At 44.6% G+C, this 17,259-nt stretch overlaps 1 long non-coding RNA gene across 1 annotated transcript; it reads right to left on the bottom strand.

Moving 5' to 3' along the window:
* Positions 1 to 6,203: 6,203 nt before the first annotated feature.
* Positions 6,204 to 16,243, bottom strand: LOC128120422 (uncharacterized). Its single transcript, XR_008221873.1, has 2 exons — positions 15,497 to 16,243; positions 6,204 to 9,431 (listed from the first exon to the last, which is right to left on the bottom strand). It is a non-coding gene; the product is annotated as an uncharacterized LOC128120422 (long non-coding RNA).
* Between the last annotated feature and the right edge of the window lie 1,016 nt (positions 16,244 to 17,259).

Raw genomic sequence — 17,259 nt, 5'->3', positions numbered from 1 at the left:
AGGAATCCAGTCAGCTCTTATACAACCTTGGAGATATCTGTCATTTGGCAATTGTTCCTATAAGGTGATTGGATAAATTAAGGTTGGTTGTTTGAAAACCTTGGGCTGTTCCTCTCTAATTTTATAATATAATGGTGAGATTGGTTCTCCCTTAAATTCCTTTGGCTGGGTCTGAATATCTCTATGATCTATTTTAATAAGTTCTTCTAAGGCCTGTATCTTGGCATTCATATCAACCAACATTTTTAGAGATAAACCAAGAATTATCAAACCGACAATAAGGATTAACAAAATGATAATTAGCCGGTTGGTGGTGGCTCACGCCTTTAATCCCAGCACTCGGGAGGCAGAGCCAGGTGGATCTCTGTGAGTTCGAGGCCAGCCTGGGCTACCAAGTGAGTTCCAGGAGAGGCGCAAAGCTACACAGAGAAACCCTGTCTCGAAAAACCAAAAAAAAAAAAAAAAAAAAAGTTAATTAACATTATGTCAATCCCATTTAAGTTGATCATCCTTTCATTTAATTTTTCCATTTTTTAACCATGCATTGTGTAATCATATAGAGACCTAACTCTATCCTAATAGTGTTTCCTATTTTTTAATGTGGGGAAAAAAACTTCTTTTTTTTTCAAAGATTTATTTATTATGTACACAGTGTTCTGCCTAGGCAGAACATCAGAAGAGGGCTCCAGATCTCATTACAAATGGCTATGAGCCACCATGTGGTTGCTGGGAATTGAACTCAAGACCTCTGGAAGAGCAGCCAGTGCTCTTAACCTCTGAGCCATCTTACCAGCCCAAAACCTCTTTTTTTTTAAAAACTAATTCCCCCCTTTAAGAATTCCCAATTGTCTCACCAAATCTGCTGATGATAATGTTCACCATGATGGTGAAGTATGAGGCTGACTGCTGCTGCATAGAACAGTAGAAGTCTGAGCGGGTGTCAAGGCAGCTACCTAGTAGCTCCTCAGCAGCCTGAGGAGGGGGGTCCAGGGAAAGCTCACAACCCACCAGGAGAGAAAAAGCCAAAGACCCAGCCATCTGCATAGGGAAACATCTCTGAAAGTAGCTAACTCCAGCCAGGCAGCGTTTGGAGCCCAAGCGCCTGTGGAGTTTGCTCTAGAGAGGCTGCAACAGAAAAATCCCAAACTAGCTCAGAGACTTGGGGCAAAAAAGAAAACCTAGCTGGTGAGGTGGTGACTCTGGTGGGAGCACCCCACTCCGACCCCGCAGCTCCGGTGTGTGCCTGTGGCTTTGTAGGTTTTTCACAGATTTATGCCCCAAAAGTTGGACACCAAATCCCTCATTTGGAATCATTCTTCAAACACATTAAGAAGGTGTTGGCTCTCATTCTGTCCTCACTTGGAGTGAGAAACTCCTCAGGAGGAATGCCTGTTTAGTAATAGCTGACTTGATAAGCATCTGAATTAGTTCCCTACTACAAGGAATTAATTTTTTAGCATGGTTTAAGGTGAGCCCACATTGTTAGGAATACTCTCTAGGCCAGAAGATTGGCCTGGCCCAACTTTTCTTGACCAGAAGGAGGAGTTTCTTTCTTTTTTTTTTTTTTTTTTAGCAGAGTTTCTCTATGTAGTCCTTACTGTCCTAGAATTTGTATATAGACCAGGCTGGCCTCAAATTCAGAGATGCACTGGCTTCTGCCTCCCCGAGTGCTGGGATAAAAAAAATTACACCATGCTGGGAGGGCCAGTTTTCTCTTAATAAGCCTTCATTGCCAATTTTAACGCCCACCCCAGTCACGCACCCACCCCAACACACACTCACACAGAGGTAATCCTAGAATCATTTAGGAACCAGATCAGATTTTTGGCATCTTTGGCCACTGGCAAGGATGAGGCAGCCAAAAGTCCCAAGAAACTTTCTGGCTTTTAGCCAAAAGATAAACTGGTTACTTTTCTTTGTTTTTTGTTTTTTTTTTCCCCCACTCAACTGCCTAGCCAAATCTCACCTCCTGTTTTTATCATCCCCTTCTTCCTCCAGGAGGTAACCCTAGGAATAACAGCCAGGTACGGGAAGGGAGGAAAAGAAGTCCTTGCCTGGTGCCTGGAGAGTTAGGATGGAGACGGAAAGAAAGGAGTTATTTGCTTTACAAGTCCTAGGCAAAGCATCAGGAGAAGTCAGAACACAGGATGTTTTAAATGTCCAAATCAAAGTCCGTTAGACTGTCTTTTCAAGCTCATAAGAGCTGCTTCTTAGGAGAGAAGAGCTATTTAGCCTCATTAGATGATTATGTTAAAGCAATAGTAGCCTGTCTCTCTTGGCTGCAGATAGACACAACAGTTTTGAGCTGAGGTAAGATCTGAAATCTTACATCTAGGTTGCATTTTCTTATTAAGAAGAAAATTCTTAGTGAGACATAGTTATCTAAATAAGATCTCATGTGTATTTGAGTCCCTGTCTGGGGAATGTGATCCCTTGGATTGTCGAAAAACAAAACAAACAATAACAATAAACCAATGTAATAATCATCTTAGTTTGAGGTGGTATTTTTTTTTTTTGGCTGAGTGTTTAAGATCATATAAGTGACTGAAATTAATCACAAGGCCAGTTGAGGATCTGGTCTTCAGGGTTCACTTGGGTTTGAGAAGAACTTCTGGCTCTTCTAGCCTTCCTTTTGCTTATTGTCTATATGAGAATAAGTCAAAGGCCTTGCTTAACTCTGGCTTTGCTTGGAAGCATTAAGGAGAAATTTCCTCCTTTTTGTGGAATGGTTAGAGTTCACTGGGTGGGGTCTCCATGGTCTCCTAAACAAGAGAACTGTTGACATCTCACAGTTATAAAACATTTGAGCAGTCCCCTGGGACCCAGCTGACCTTGGAGAGCAAGGGGGGAAATATTCTCCCTTTAAATCTTTCTTACCAGGTAGTGGCTGCCCATGTTTTTAATCCCAGCACTCAGGAGGCAGGGGCAGGGGAATCTCTGAGTTTGAGGCCAGCCTGGTCTATAGAGCAAGTTCCAGGACAGCCAGGGCTACACAAAGAAACTTTGTCACACACACACAAAAAGCAAAGCCAGGTGTAGTGGTGCACGCCTTTAATCACAGTACTTGGGAGGCAGAGGCAGGAGGATCTATGTGAGTTTGAAGCCAGCCTGGTCTACAAATTGAGTCCCAAAACAGCTAGGGCTGTTATACAGAGAAACCCTGTCTCAAAAAATAAAACAAATTCCTCTTACCACATCAGTATAGGCCTCTAAGTATAGATATTGAACACTGTCTTAATTAGGGTTTCTATTGTTGTGAAGAGACACCATGACCACGGCAGCTCTTAATAAGGAAAACATTTAACTGGGGCTGGCTTACCGTTTCAGAGGTTTAGTCCATTGTCATCATGGCAGGAAGCATGGTGGTGTGCAGGCCAACATAGTACTGGAGAGGTAGCTGAGAGTTCTTAGTCTGGATCAGCAGGCAGCAGGAAGAGAGAGTGAGGCGCTGGGCCTGGCTTGAACTTCTGAAACCTTAAAGCCCACCCTTAGTGACACACTTCCTCCAACAAGGCCACATGTACTCCAACAAGGCCACATGTACTCCAACAAGGCCACACCTCCTAATAGTGCCACTCCCTATGAGCCTATGGGGCTATTTTCATTCAAACCACCACAAACACCCAGAAGGTCAGGTACACCAGTCTGGTACTTTTGACTGCTGTGTAGTAGTTAGATAAAACTTGGGCAAAAACCAAACACTTCAAAATAAACTTTGATTAGAGAAACATTTTAACCAGTTCTTGTAATTGTTATCAAGAGCAGTTGATAGCTCCATTGATTTAAGCAGAGGTTTAACATCAGAATATTGAGCTTTGACCTTTAATATCATACATACCATCTCTAAATCTCATCTTTTATATACCTTAAATAACTTACTCAGATCTTCATAATGTGAATACGCTTTCTAGTTTTCTTTTACATTCTGGAAATATCCAGCCATCTTAATGTTCACACACAAATCTTTTTTTTAAACCAAAATGTTTTCATTTCTATATTCTTCTAATATTTTTTTCTTACTTACTGGTTTCTTTTTTTTTTTTTTTTTGGTTTTTCGAGACAGGGTTTCTCTGTGTAGCTTTGCGCCTCTCCTGGAACTCACTTGGTAGCCCAGGCTGGCCTCAAACTCACAGAGATCCGCCTGGCTCTGCCTCCCGAGTGCTGGGATTAAAGGCGTGCGCCACCACCGCCCGGCTAGGTTTCTTTTCTTAATACCACAAGACATAATCACACTAACAAATAAAATTATCATTTGTTGTGATAATTTTCCTTGTAGGGGTATGGGCCACTAAGCAATGTCTATTCCAATTGGATTCTTCACCCAGTATATATTACAGCTTCCCCATAGATGCATAGGTGGAGCCCCCTCTCCCTAATTTTTCTTAGCCTATATACTCTAGTTCCTCCCCCAAAACCACAAGGCAACATAACATTAGGACAGAATTACATATAGCCAGCTGGGAGGAGAGGCTGGCTACTCAGGTGAGGGTCCAGTAATCCTCCTTATTCTCTTTTCCTGTGAAGGAGCATTGACAATCAACAAACCCAGCTGTCACCATAACATGGCAGGCCACACATCTCTTCCAAGGGAAGGGATCTGAACACTCCCCCCAGATGGATTTGGAATCCTGGACAAGTTCCAAATCATTAAAAATATTCTCAGGGTCACACAAAGGGACACACAAAAAAGCCAATCCATCTCAGTAAGGCCAAGAGGGTGCGCTCAGAAATGTAAGCATACGGGCTGGGAAGAACCTTTGGTTTTTATTTTAAGGCAGGTTGTGACTGTGTCTTTTTCCCATTGGCTGGGATCTGATGTCACAGGATTTTTCGATTGGCTAGTTGAAAAGAATCAGAGCAAATGAAATGAGGGAAAACTGGAAGAGGTCTGCCACTTAAGTCACTTTACTTTATATAACAAAGGTTTTACCTAGTTGAGGAGAGATTAAAACATTTGCATAAAACTCTTACAAAGTGGAGGATATAAAAAGATTGAAATCTTTGTCATAACTATTTCTACAATATTTGATAGAAAAGACTAGTATTTAACATTTCTTAAACCTCATTCCTGTGCCGGCAAGGCTTTACTGGCTCTGAATACACTAAATTGTGAACCAATTGTTTTAGGTTACATTGTTGTTCCATTATAGACTCAGGATTGGTTTGTCATTGAAAGACATGCTCCTGGTAGAGAGCTCTTCCTACTCCCCTGCTGTGAGTTGCAGGGCAGCCTGGGATACAAAGTGCAACAGTGTTTCAAATAAACCAACCAAAAGCAAACTTCACCCATAGTCCCACTCCAGAGGTTAAAGCTGGACAATCAGGAGTTCAAAATATAACGCTGGGAGCTGGACAGATGGCTCAGCAGGTCAGAGTGTGGGCAGCTCTTCCAGAGGACCTGGGTTCAAATCCCATTGCCCACATGGCAGCTCCTAACTGTCTGTAACTCTAGTTCCAGGGGATCTGACACCCTCATACAGTTATACATGCAGGCAAAACATTGATGCACATAAAATAAAAATAATTTTAAAATATATGTATAACTCTGGCTACATACCATCTTGAATCCAGGCCTTGTGTCAAAACTTAAAAAAAAAATTTTTTAAGCTTGCAGCCTAGTTATTTACCCAGGGTATAATGTATGGCTGGGTATTACACCAATGACACAATGTATCACTCAAATTAAGGACTTGTGGTTCCATCAATCACAAGCCTTCAGAAGTTTAGCTATCAGCCGCAGGGTCATATGGAGTCTACCCAGCCCTCTCTTGCTTAGGAGTGCTGAGTTTCAGGGTCAATGCAGGCTGTCTGTACTGGTCTTTAGTCATGGTGGTGGTGGTCCTCTAAAACTGCCGGGTTTTAAAACTTCACAGTGATTATAAACAATCTCCAACAGCGGGGCTGTGGTGAGCACAGTGCAGCCACTGTAAAAGGGTTGCTTGGCTGACAGTCCCCCACTCAAAAGAACACCTTTGTTGTTGACAGTCTTCAGGGACTCATGTGGCCCAGGTTGGCCTGTAGCCGAGGATCACCCTGAAGGCTTGATCCTCCTGGTTCCAACTCCAAGTGCTAACATGACAGGCACAGCCACCATGGCTGGCTCTAAAGGTGTTTTTCAGAGACCTGTGAATTGCCTCTAGTAACTCCCAAGCGATAAGCTACCTGCTGTAAATAATAACAGATCACAGGAAACTGAAGCCGGAGTGGTTCACCTTTAGAGCTTTATTAGGGAGAGAGAGCCACAGGCTCATGGACAGAAGCAGCCATGATGGGGTCTGAATTAGGAGAGCAGAGGAAAGACAGCCACCACTATAGCATGATGGGGATCCTGAAGGGAAAGAGACAGGCAGTTCAATTCCAGAGAACAATGGGAGACGAGGATGTTGCTCTCATTCATTTAATTCGAGGTTGTCTGGGTATCAGAGGGACTGGGCTTCCAGCCTTAATGGGGATAGAGAGAACCAAACTCCCTAAGGGCTGTCAGGTCACTGCAGATCTCTGTACCTGGCCTTGAGAGACTGCTGGGGGTGTGGCCTGATTGGGGGGGGAAGGGAGCAGCAGCTAGAAGATCTGGGTTCTGACACCATCCTGAGCACTCCTCTGCAATCCCCTTTGTTTTGTTGACTTTCCTTTAACTTTTCTGAGACCGGGATTCAGGTAGCCCTGGCTGACCTCAACCTTGCAGGTAGCACAGGGTTGTTATGAATTACACATGCTGGCAAGAGGTCCTGGTCTGAGGGCTGGGGTAGGTAGAGCCAAGGTGCCCCACGGTGGGTGAGAGACAGAGATGCCATGCTGATGGCACTCAGTGAAGAGTTTTATTTGGTGGGGGTAAGAGAGAGGGGAGAGAGATAGAGGCGGGGGCGGAGGGGCGAGGGGTTCCAGAGGTGCTCACCTCGAGGTGGAATTGAGCAGAGGGAAATTGGCAGAGTTTTTCCTTAAGAATAAGCTTTTACGTCAGGGCATAGGGTGGCACCAAAGGGCAGGATCAGAATAGTAACAAGGATGACCTGCTCCTCCTGCCTCCACTTCCCCAAGAGCTGGGATTACAGGCAGGGGCGACCATACTTAGTTTATTTGGCTGATGTTAAGTATCAATTCATGGCTTTAGACAGACTAGACAAGTACTGTACCCTGAGTTAGACCCCCCCAGCCCTCCTATCTCTTCTAAGAACAATGCTGAACCTTTGCTCTTAGGAGACTGAGCTGTGCTGCTAGGATTCACTGAGGTCATTCTTGTCAGAGGACCTCTGACCTTAGTGGTCATTTCCCTTCCTTATCTTTCACCAGTGGGATCTCCCTCCAGAAAGAAGTCCCAAGTCTCTTCCCTCTATTTCTTGAGGTGAATTAGATACCTGGTTTGTTCTCTGTCCTATGCCCCACCCAGCCCCTTTCCTTGACACCTGCAGTGTGCACTAAGGATGAAGATGTTGGAGCAGATGTTGGAGGTGGGATGGTAAAAGCCTTCAGAATCCCAAGAGAGTTCCTGAAGCAGACTTGGAAGGGAGATGGTTATGCAGTCACAGATCTCACATGGAGAGGGGTCGCTTCATGGCAGGCAGGGTCAATGGGAAGTCCTAGATTGGATTAAGTGGCAGAAGATAATGAGGGCCAAATTCAGCATGTGGTGATCAGTGGGCCTCCAATCCCAGCAAGTAGGACATTTACAGCAGTACTCCCAGTTCCCCTCTGGTGAGAGGGCAGGCAGCCTGGCATAGGCAAAGGAGGGCAAGACACTTTGCCTCAAGAAAAGGTAAAAGACAAGATCCAATGCCCAGGGGGGCCCTGTGGCCTGAACAATATGCACCAAGTCATGTGTTGCCCCATTTTACAACACACACAAATTAAAAAGAATGAGAATGAGCAGAAATTCTGAGGGAGAGCCTTTAATGGCATTTCATGATCTCAGGTAGCCTTGCAAGATAGCAGAGGATTCACTATGTCCCCAGAGAAGACAATAACTTCTGATCCAGCTATCCAGCCTTCAAGAGTGCAGGAGTACAGTACTGAGCTACTGGCCACCCTTTATGTAGTTTGGCAGAAGGAACCCACAGCTTCCTGCACATCGGGGTAGCACTCTGCCAACTGCGTTTGTTCCTCAGTCCTATGACCTTCTTTAAATGCTACATCATATTCATTTGTCTTACATATGTAGGCATGCAGGCTTCAGAGGACAACTCAGAGGAGTCAACTTTTTGTTCTAACACATGGGATTTGGGGGTAGAATTTGGGTCATCAGGATTTATCCACTGAGCCATCTTCTGGCCCCTAGTATCCTTTCTTAATAACAACCCCTCATCTTTGTCTCTAGGAGGCATATTGGTGTGACAGGTAGTGACCAAGTCATCAGGTCCCAGGACCTCTGACTCTTATGGTCAAGTCTGCTGCCAGCCCCCGAACAAGATCTCCATGGAAAGAGGAGAATTCCCAATAGTCTCCAAGTCTCTTCCATCTATTTCTCAAGGTGAGTTAAGACATTTGGCTTATCATCTATCCTAGGCCCCCACAGCCCCTTTCCTATACACCTGTCCTTCTTAAGGATGCAGTTGTTGAAAGTGGGTGGTAAAGATCTTACAACCCCAGGAGGGGATCAGAAGGCAACTTGGAAGGAAGATGGTTCTACAGTCACAGATCTCACCCACAGAGGGGTGTGGTCCACGGCGAGGCAGGGCCAAGGGAAGTACCAAGTTTGTGCTAAGGAGCAGAACACAAATTGATGGGAGGATGCTCAGTGTGCAGATGTGCACATGCAAGCTCAGCACTCAGGAGCCTGCCGCAGGAGAATCACAAGGTTAGTAGGCTACGTGGAAAGTTGCAGAGGAACCCGGGCTCTTACAACAACAAAGCGGAGTGTGGGAGAAGTCTGAGGTAGAGTCCTGACTGGCATTTCTGAGGAAAAGGCCCACCTGGGCACAAGAAGCCGCTCAGCACTGGCAAACTGGAATAGTTCAGTGGCTCTGGGTACAAGAGTGGTGGCTGGTTGCCTGATACCTGGCCCTGGGTGAGTTAGGGGAAGAGAAAAACTGGAGTGTGAGACTTAAATCAGGAAGTTGTTGGGAATACAGACTCAGGATTGGTTGGCTTGTTCAGGATAGCCACGCCCCTGGTAGAGAGCGTTTTTTTCTGTGGCCCCAAACAATGACCTACCCTAAAAGCATAAGTCTCCCCGAAGCCTTCAAGCTTTAGGAAATGCCAAAACATCCTAAGATACAGAAAAGTAAGTTGGGTGTGGTCATATACACCTGAAAACTCAGCACTCTTGGAGGCCAGGGCAGGAGGCTTGTGAGACCCTGTCTCAAAATACAGAACAGAGCTGTGTATGGTGGCACATGCCTATAATCCCAGCACTCTGGAAGCTGAGGCAATATAACTGCCAATGAGTCCAAAACCAAGCTGTTCCATGTGGTGAGTTCCAGGCCATCCAAGGACACCTAAAAAAAAAAGCGGGGGGAGGTGTTAATAAAAGTTAGCTGGCCATGTAGTTTAGTGTCTGCCTGTAACACTAGCATGTGGAAGGCTGAATCAAGAAGACTGTGAGTTCATTCATTTATCTGTCCTTTTGTCTGTTTGTCTGTTGTTATTTTGAGGGAATGCCTCATAGCCTTAGCCCAGACTGGATAGAAGTTACTATGTAAGCCAGAGGCTGTGACTTCAACTATAATGAACTCCTTCTACCTCAGCCTTCCAAGTGCTGGGATTTCAGGCTTCAGGTACAACATCAAGCTAGAATTTTAAGTTTGATTAAATTTAAGTTAATCCTGAGCTATGGATTAAGACTCTGTTTCAAATAATACCACCACCAGGCCCCCTGCCTGCAATTAACCAGTATGGAGAAGCAAGCATGGCGGACTAGCCCAACTGAGGCGGCTTCTTTCAAGCTGTCCCTCCAATTATAGAACAGCCTGGGGAGGCGCCAGCCTACTCTAGTCCCAGCTACTCAGGAGGCTGAGGCAGGGGAATCACTTGGGCTCAGGGATTTGAAACTAGCCTGAGCAACATAATGGGATATAATCTCTAAAATTTTTTAGAGTGAAATGTGGTAGTGCTTAGGAGGCTGGAGCATGAGGATTGCTGAGTTCAAGACTAGCTGTGGCTAAGAAGGGATCTCAGGCTAGCCTTGCCTACACTATGAGAGCCTGTCTCGGAAAATGAAGAGAGTGCCAGGGGTGCAGCTTGGTAGCGTGCTTTACCAACATGCTGGAAACCTGGGGTTCAATCTCTGGTCCCATATTAAACCAGATATGGCGGTGCAGTCCTGAATCATAGCACTCAGGAGGTAGAAGCAGAGCTTGAAGTCATCCTTGCCCACACAGCAGGTTCCAGGCTAGCAAGGACTACACGAGACTGTCAATAAATAAATAAAATAAAATCACCCTACATAACAAAACAATACTGAACAGAAAGAGCAATGCTGGAGGTATGGCCATATTTAAGGTAGCTTACTAAGGCACAGTAACAAAACAGCACGTAGGTAACAGACTAGAATAGAGATCTGGATTTAAGCCTACATAATCAGTCACCTGATTTTTGAAAAAGACACCTGAATATTCCCTGGGGAAGGATGGCTTCTTTCAACAGTGCTGGGAAAACCAGCTCTGCACATGTGGACAAATGAAACTAGATATGTATCTTTTGTCCCTACTCAAAGTGGACCAAAGAGCCTGATAATAAGACTAACTCTGAAACGATCAAGTAGGATACACATAGGCCAGGACTTTCTGGAAAGAACTTCAATCACCCAGAAATACTGCTAACAATGAATAGGATTACATAAAACTGAATGGATTCTAGACACCAAAAGCACCAGCTGAATGGACAGCTTGCAGAAGGGGAGAAAATCTTTGCTGACTACACATCTGACTTGGGATTTAGAGCTCCAATATATACAATTAATTCAAACAACCCAATCAATGACTGTGCTAATGAAATGATCAGTCAGTTCTAAAAAGACACAGTTAGCCAATAAACTTGAAAAATTTCAGCATCATTAGCCATCAGAGAAATGTGAATTAAAACTACATTGAAGAGCTGTGGATAGCTCAGTAGAGTGCTTGCCTAACATCCATTAAGCCCTGAGCGCCACAAGAATAGAAATCTAGGTGAATAGGTAACTTGGCCACTGGAGCTGGGTAATGTTCTTCTCCACCCAGATCATATGCACAATGTAGATTTCCTTCATGGCACAGTAACGACAAGCTCTAAAGCGACACTGGTCTGTAATCTGTGCATAACTACACGTTTGTATTCACCGATTGTCTACAGTCTCTTCTAACATCCTCAAGAATGCACACTCTAATATGGGTCCTTCCACCTACATCCCTGTGGACTTAAGGTCAGTCCTCTCAGGTTAGAGATGTGACTCAGTGGTACAGGACTTGAGACTCGGCATGCATGAGACTCTGGCTTCAACCACTAGCACCCCGAGGTCAGCTCTCTAAAGTATTAGAGGTCAATAGTGCCAAAAGAAAACTGAGCTAGCTACCATCACTACCTGTCATGATTGCATAGATATTGAGATATGGTTACTAACTGCTAGGCCTGGGTGTGTAAGGATGTTATATAAGCTAGCAAATAGTGGGTTAGACATAGAATCATGTTTGAATGTACTTCATGTGTTTCCTGAGTGCTTACTTGATGTTAAAGAAATCAAGCTTTTTTTTTCTTTTCTTCTCCCCCCCCCCCCACCAAGACCCAGTGTTTTTGTGCTTCATATTCCTTCATTTCTTTACAGTTCTGGGTACTTTGTAGGTATTTAGTAATTATCTATGACAGAGTCTGAGAAACAGAGGTAGCTAGCTTGCAGGATGGCACAGAGCCATCTCCACTTTTGGCCTTTATACTCTTGTCCAGTTCCCTCTCGCCCCAGTGAGACTAATCTATGTTGTCCCTGTCACAGAGAGTATTATGTGACTTTAAGATGGCTTCCAAAGACATCGTGGTGGCCACCTTGTCACCTCTCATCTCTGTTTTGAGGTCAGGGGGGTGGGAAACCCACCAATGCACACTGATTTTTAACTTTTAAAAACTCTAAAAAAAAATAAAAAAATAATAAAAATAAATAAATAAATAAATAAAATAAATAAAAAATAAATTAAAAATAAAATAAATAAATAAAAAAATAAAAAAATAAAAATTAAAAAATAAATAAAAATAAAATTAAATTAAATTAAAAAAAAAAAAAAACAGCCGGGCGGTGGTGGCGCATGCCTTTAATCCCAGCACTTGGGAGGCAGAGCCAGGTGGATCTTTGTGAGTTCGAGGCCAGCCTGGTCTACAGAGCGAGATCCAGGAATGGCGCAAAGCTACACAGAGAAACCCTGTCTCGAAAAACCTAAAAAAAAAAAAAAAAAAAAACTCAAGTATTTGTTTAGGGGTAATTTGTGGCAAGGGAAGACACAATAGATAAGTTAAACTAAAATATCCTATTAGGGTAAGGACTGGCCAATAACAATTTTGTTGATTTGACTGGCTACCAAGCAATGCTTGTAATGTCGTCAAGATTTGCATCATAGATCACAGCCTGTGTTGTACAGTTTCAGATTCAGCCTGACTTGGCAGATGAGCATACCTACTTTCGCTCCCCCACTCCTCCTTTTGATTTGGTGATGCTGGGGCCCCAACCCAGGGCCCTTGCCTAACCTAGACAAGCAATGTACTGCTGGGATACATCCCCACCACTTATATTCTGGTTCTTTAAAAAATATTTTTCCTCTTTATGATTTTCTGATACAAGGTATCATTCTATAGCCCAGGCTGGTCTAGAATAAAGTATAGTCCAGGCTGGCCTCTAAGTCAGTGATCCTTCTGCCTCAGTCTCCCAGTGCTGGGATTATGGGAGTGTACCAGCACACCTGGCTTGCCTTGGTTTCCCCAAAGGTGAATAACTAAGGGATCCTCACTGAAACTGACTCTGGATATTCCTTGAGTCAGCTAAGACATCTTACATGCTGATTTCCAGTTAACTTTCGATCCTTTCTGCTTTGAGGTCTCAATGTCAGTTCAAGAGTCAAAGACATTGTTAGGAGGTTTTTTTTTTTTTTTTTTTTTTTTGTCTTAATACAGGATCACAAAAATATCAGGTATCAGACTTTTGGCAAAGCCTAATTAAAAAGTACCTAGCCATGCAGTGTCACATCTCTGTAATACATGCATTCGGCAGGTGAAAGCAGGGGACTGCCTCCTCAAGTTTGAGGTCACCGAGCACTGCATAGCAACAATGACAGCAGCTGGGTTACATGATAACTGGCCTCCAAAAATTAAGAGGATCAGGTAAGGTGGACATGAGGGAACACACCTATAATCCCAGCACGAGGGAGGCAAAGGTAGGCAGATTACTGGAGATGTGATCCCTGCCTGGCCTGAGAGAGAGGGAGTGCATGTGCTTTTAAATCAGTTTGGGAAATGGCGGTAGCTAGCCTTCAAGATGGTTCCTACCAATAGTCATTTCTGGCTGTCACACCATTGCCAAGTTCCCTCTCACTCTGTTGTATGGTGGTATTGCATTCCCCAAAATATTGTGCACCCTAATAAACTTATCTGGGGTCAGAGACAGAGCAGCCACTAGATACAAAGGCTAGAAAATGGTGGCACTCACACCTTTAATCCTAGCCTTCTGGAGGCATGGATCTCTGTGAGTTCACGGCTACAATGGAAACAGCCAGGCATGGTGACTCACGCCTTTAATCCCAGAAAGTGAGCCTTTAATCCCAGGGAGTGGTGGTAGAAGGCAGAACGGTATATAAGGCGTGAGGACCAGAAACTAGAAGCATTTGGCTGGTTAAGCTTTCAGGCTTCTAGCAGAACAGTTCAGCTGAGAGCCATTCGGATATGAGGACACAGAGGCTTCCAGTCTGAGGAAACAAGACCAGCTGAGAAGTTGACCAGGTAAGGTTAGCTGTGGCTTGTTCTGTCTCTCCGACCTTCCAGTATTTCACCCCAATAACTGGCCTCAGGTTTGATTTTATTAATAAGAACTTTTTAAGATTCCTGGACACTGTTGAGTTTGGTCTATGTGATCCCTGTCTCAAAGTGAATACTATGTGACTTTAAGATGGGTTCAAAAAAGCCGGGCAGTGGTGGTGCTCAATTTTAATCCCAGCACTTGGGAGGTACAGGAAGGCAGATCTCTGAGAGTATGAGGCTAGCCTGGTCTACAGAGCGAGTCCCAGGACAGCTGGAGCTGTTACACAGAGAAACCTTGTCTGGGGCGGGGGGGGGGGGGGGGGGGGGGGGGGGGGGAGTGGGGTTCAAAAGACATAATGGCACATATCTTGTCTCTCTCATTTCTGTTTTAAGGGAAGAAAAATATCATACTGATTTTTGGACTTTTAGAGACTCTGAGTAAATAACTGTTTAGGGGTAATTTGTGGCACAGAAAGAATAAATAAGTTAAACTGTATTTCAAGCATCATGTTGGCATGAGGACTGGCCAGTAAAAATTTTGTTTACTTGCTACCAAGCAACGCTTATGATGTCATCGGGATCAGAACCCTCACTAGGTAGATCCTTACCTACACAGTGACAGTTAGCTCAGACTCAGCCTGACTTGGAAGGTGAGCACACCTACTTTCACTTTCCCCTCCTTCTTTTGATTTGGTGATGCTGGGGCCCCAACCCAGGGCCGTTGCCTAACCTAGACAAGCAATGTACTGCTGGGATACATCCCCACCACTTATATTCTGGTTCTTTAAAAAATATTTTTCCTCTTTGTGATTTTCTGATACAAGGCATCATTCTACAGCCCAGGCTGGTCTAGAATACAGTATAGTCCAGGCTGGCCTCTAAGTCAGTGATCCTTCTGCCTCAGTCTCCCAGTGCTGGGATTATGGGAGTGTACCAGCACACCTGGCTTGCCTTTGTTTCCCCGAAGGTGAATAACTAAGGGATCCTCACTGAAACTGACTCTGGCTATTCCTTGAGTCAGCTAAGTGATTTCCACAGTTAACTGCCAGAAGGAGAGGGCTGTTCCAGTTTCTGTCCTTTCAGCTTTGAGGTCTCAATGTCAGTACAAGAGGCAAAAGACATATTATTACAAGCTTGTTGTTTAAAAAAGAGAAAAAAAAACTTTTCATGTAACTACACAAAGCTTCCAGCAAAGCTTTAACACGAAAACTTGGCCAGGCATGGTAGCACAACTCTGTATTCCCAGCACTTAAACAGGATGAAAGATCAGGGATTTCAAGGCCAACCCGAGCTACATACCAAGTTTAAGACTAGCTGGGCTAAAGGGCATCCAGTCTGTAAAAAAACCAAGGAGGCTGGGCATGGTGTCAACACTGTAAGGCCAAGACAGGAGCGGAACAAGTGTAGCGCCTGTTCACAGTAGGACTTCGTCTCGAAAATCAATGGGGGGGGGGGGGGGGGCACCACCTTATACTTTTAGTACCATTATAATAGTGGGTCCTCAAATAATGTCCGTTTTGGTCAGAGTTTAGAAATTTTTATTATATTCACGCACACACACACGTTGGTTAATAAGGATGAAGTTTTACTTAACCTGTGCCATGGTCCTTCATTTGGGAAGGAGATCTGGATGTTACCTAACTTGCAGGTTCCAGGTGACATTAAATACGCTGGCGTATTTACAGCAGGTTCTCAGGAACTCGTACCCCGTATCGTGATCTCCTTTGGTGAGCTCTGATCCTTTAGTCTTGGCTCCTAGGAGATTTGGTTCAAATTAACGTGCACCAATTGTCTTTTTTTCAGATCGATATTACTCGACTGTCAAGTCAGCGAATCTGTGCGTCTGGTCCGGATTTTTTGTTGTTGTTGATTTCTTTTTTGGTTTTTTGAGACAGGGTTTCTCTGTGTAGCTTTCCACTTTCCCTGGAACTCACTCTGTAGCCCAGACTGACCTCAAACTCACAGAGATCCGCCTGGCTCTGCCTCCCGAGTGCTGGGATTAAAGGCGTGCGCCACCACCACCCGGCTGGGTTTTGTTTTTGTTTAAACTGAGGCGAGCTAGTAAAACATTCTCCAACAGCCTTTGAGCGGTCCTTAGCTAGAGCCACAATTGCAGCTACCTAGATTCACATTCCGGTACCTTCACCATCACCAGGGGCTGGGTCCGAGGGATTAGTCAATAACGGGCAAGAGGGTCCACAATTCCCGAAGCATCACTGTATCTGAGCTCCCAGAGGCAGGAGTTGTCCGTTAGTAACGCCCACTGCGCGCGGGATGCAGGGACAGTCCGCAGGCTCACTGAGCTCAGGCTCCCTACTCGGCACCCGTAGGGCTGGGCTGGGCGCAGTAACCGGAAGTATCCCCTCCCCGAGCGGAAGTTCCGCATTGGCTTCTTGCACTGGTGGAGCTAGAACTTCCGCCGGCTCCGTCCCCTCCCACTTCCGGTAGGGAAGAATGAGTTGGTCCCACATGGGCGAAAACTGGCTGGAATATTTTAGTGGTGTCGTTTTGGGGCGGCAACCAAGGGTCACATTAGACCAGGTGGCTATGGACTCAGGACTCATCTCTTGCTGCCCTTGCAAGACTCTTTCAAAGCGCCTAACCCCCTTTGACTATGACACCTAATTTCAGTCTTTCTGTTCTTCCCCAAAGTAAGCACTGTGTCCAGAATGCCCTCCTGAACACTACACATCCATGTAATATATATTTAAGAACCACTTGGGTTTGATTCTTTTACTCAAACATGAGTAGAGAGCTTGGTATGGTGGCCCATGTCATTAGTCCCAGTACTTAGAATTGAAAGCAAGTGAGTCAAGAGTTGTGGATCATTCTGGGTATATAGCCCATTTGATGAGAGCTTGAGCTACAGTTTCAGAAAAAAGAGGGAGGGATGGAGAGAGGAGAAAAGGGAAAAATGAAATGGTGAGTAGGTGGGAAATCACTGGTATGCTGTTTACTAGTTGACCTGGATCCCCAAATACAAAATATGAGCTAGACTGGGCTATAAGTCTTAAGATTCTTAAGATATCTTAAGATATCTCTAAGTCTTGAGATTCATAAGTTTATGGTTCTAGGGCCTGAAACTAACCCATAGTCTACTCTTCATATTACCAACTCAGGATTGCCATACTGATTAACTACAGCAAAAGATATATGGGCCTAATGTTGCAAAATTATGGGTAAAAGGATGGTAGCAGCCTGCTGCCTCTAAACATTAGCCAACCCCAGTGAGGTATCCATGTTTGTAATCAGAACCTGTGGGAGGTAAAGACGAACTAGGGAGGAGGTCATCAACTACACAATCAGGTTAGAGCCATCGTGGGCTATATGAAGCACTACTTGAAAAAACTTAGCCAA

The sequence above is a fragment of the Peromyscus californicus genome, unplaced genomic scaffold (assembly GCF_007827085.1).
Source record: "Peromyscus californicus insignis strain IS unplaced genomic scaffold, ASM782708v3 Scaffold_2__1_contigs__length_46816999, whole genome shotgun sequence".
NCBI lineage: Eukaryota > Metazoa > Chordata > Mammalia > Rodentia > Cricetidae > Peromyscus > Peromyscus californicus.
The sequence above is the reverse complement of the archived record's forward strand: the minus strand, read 5'-3'. Positions and strand labels throughout refer to the sequence as shown.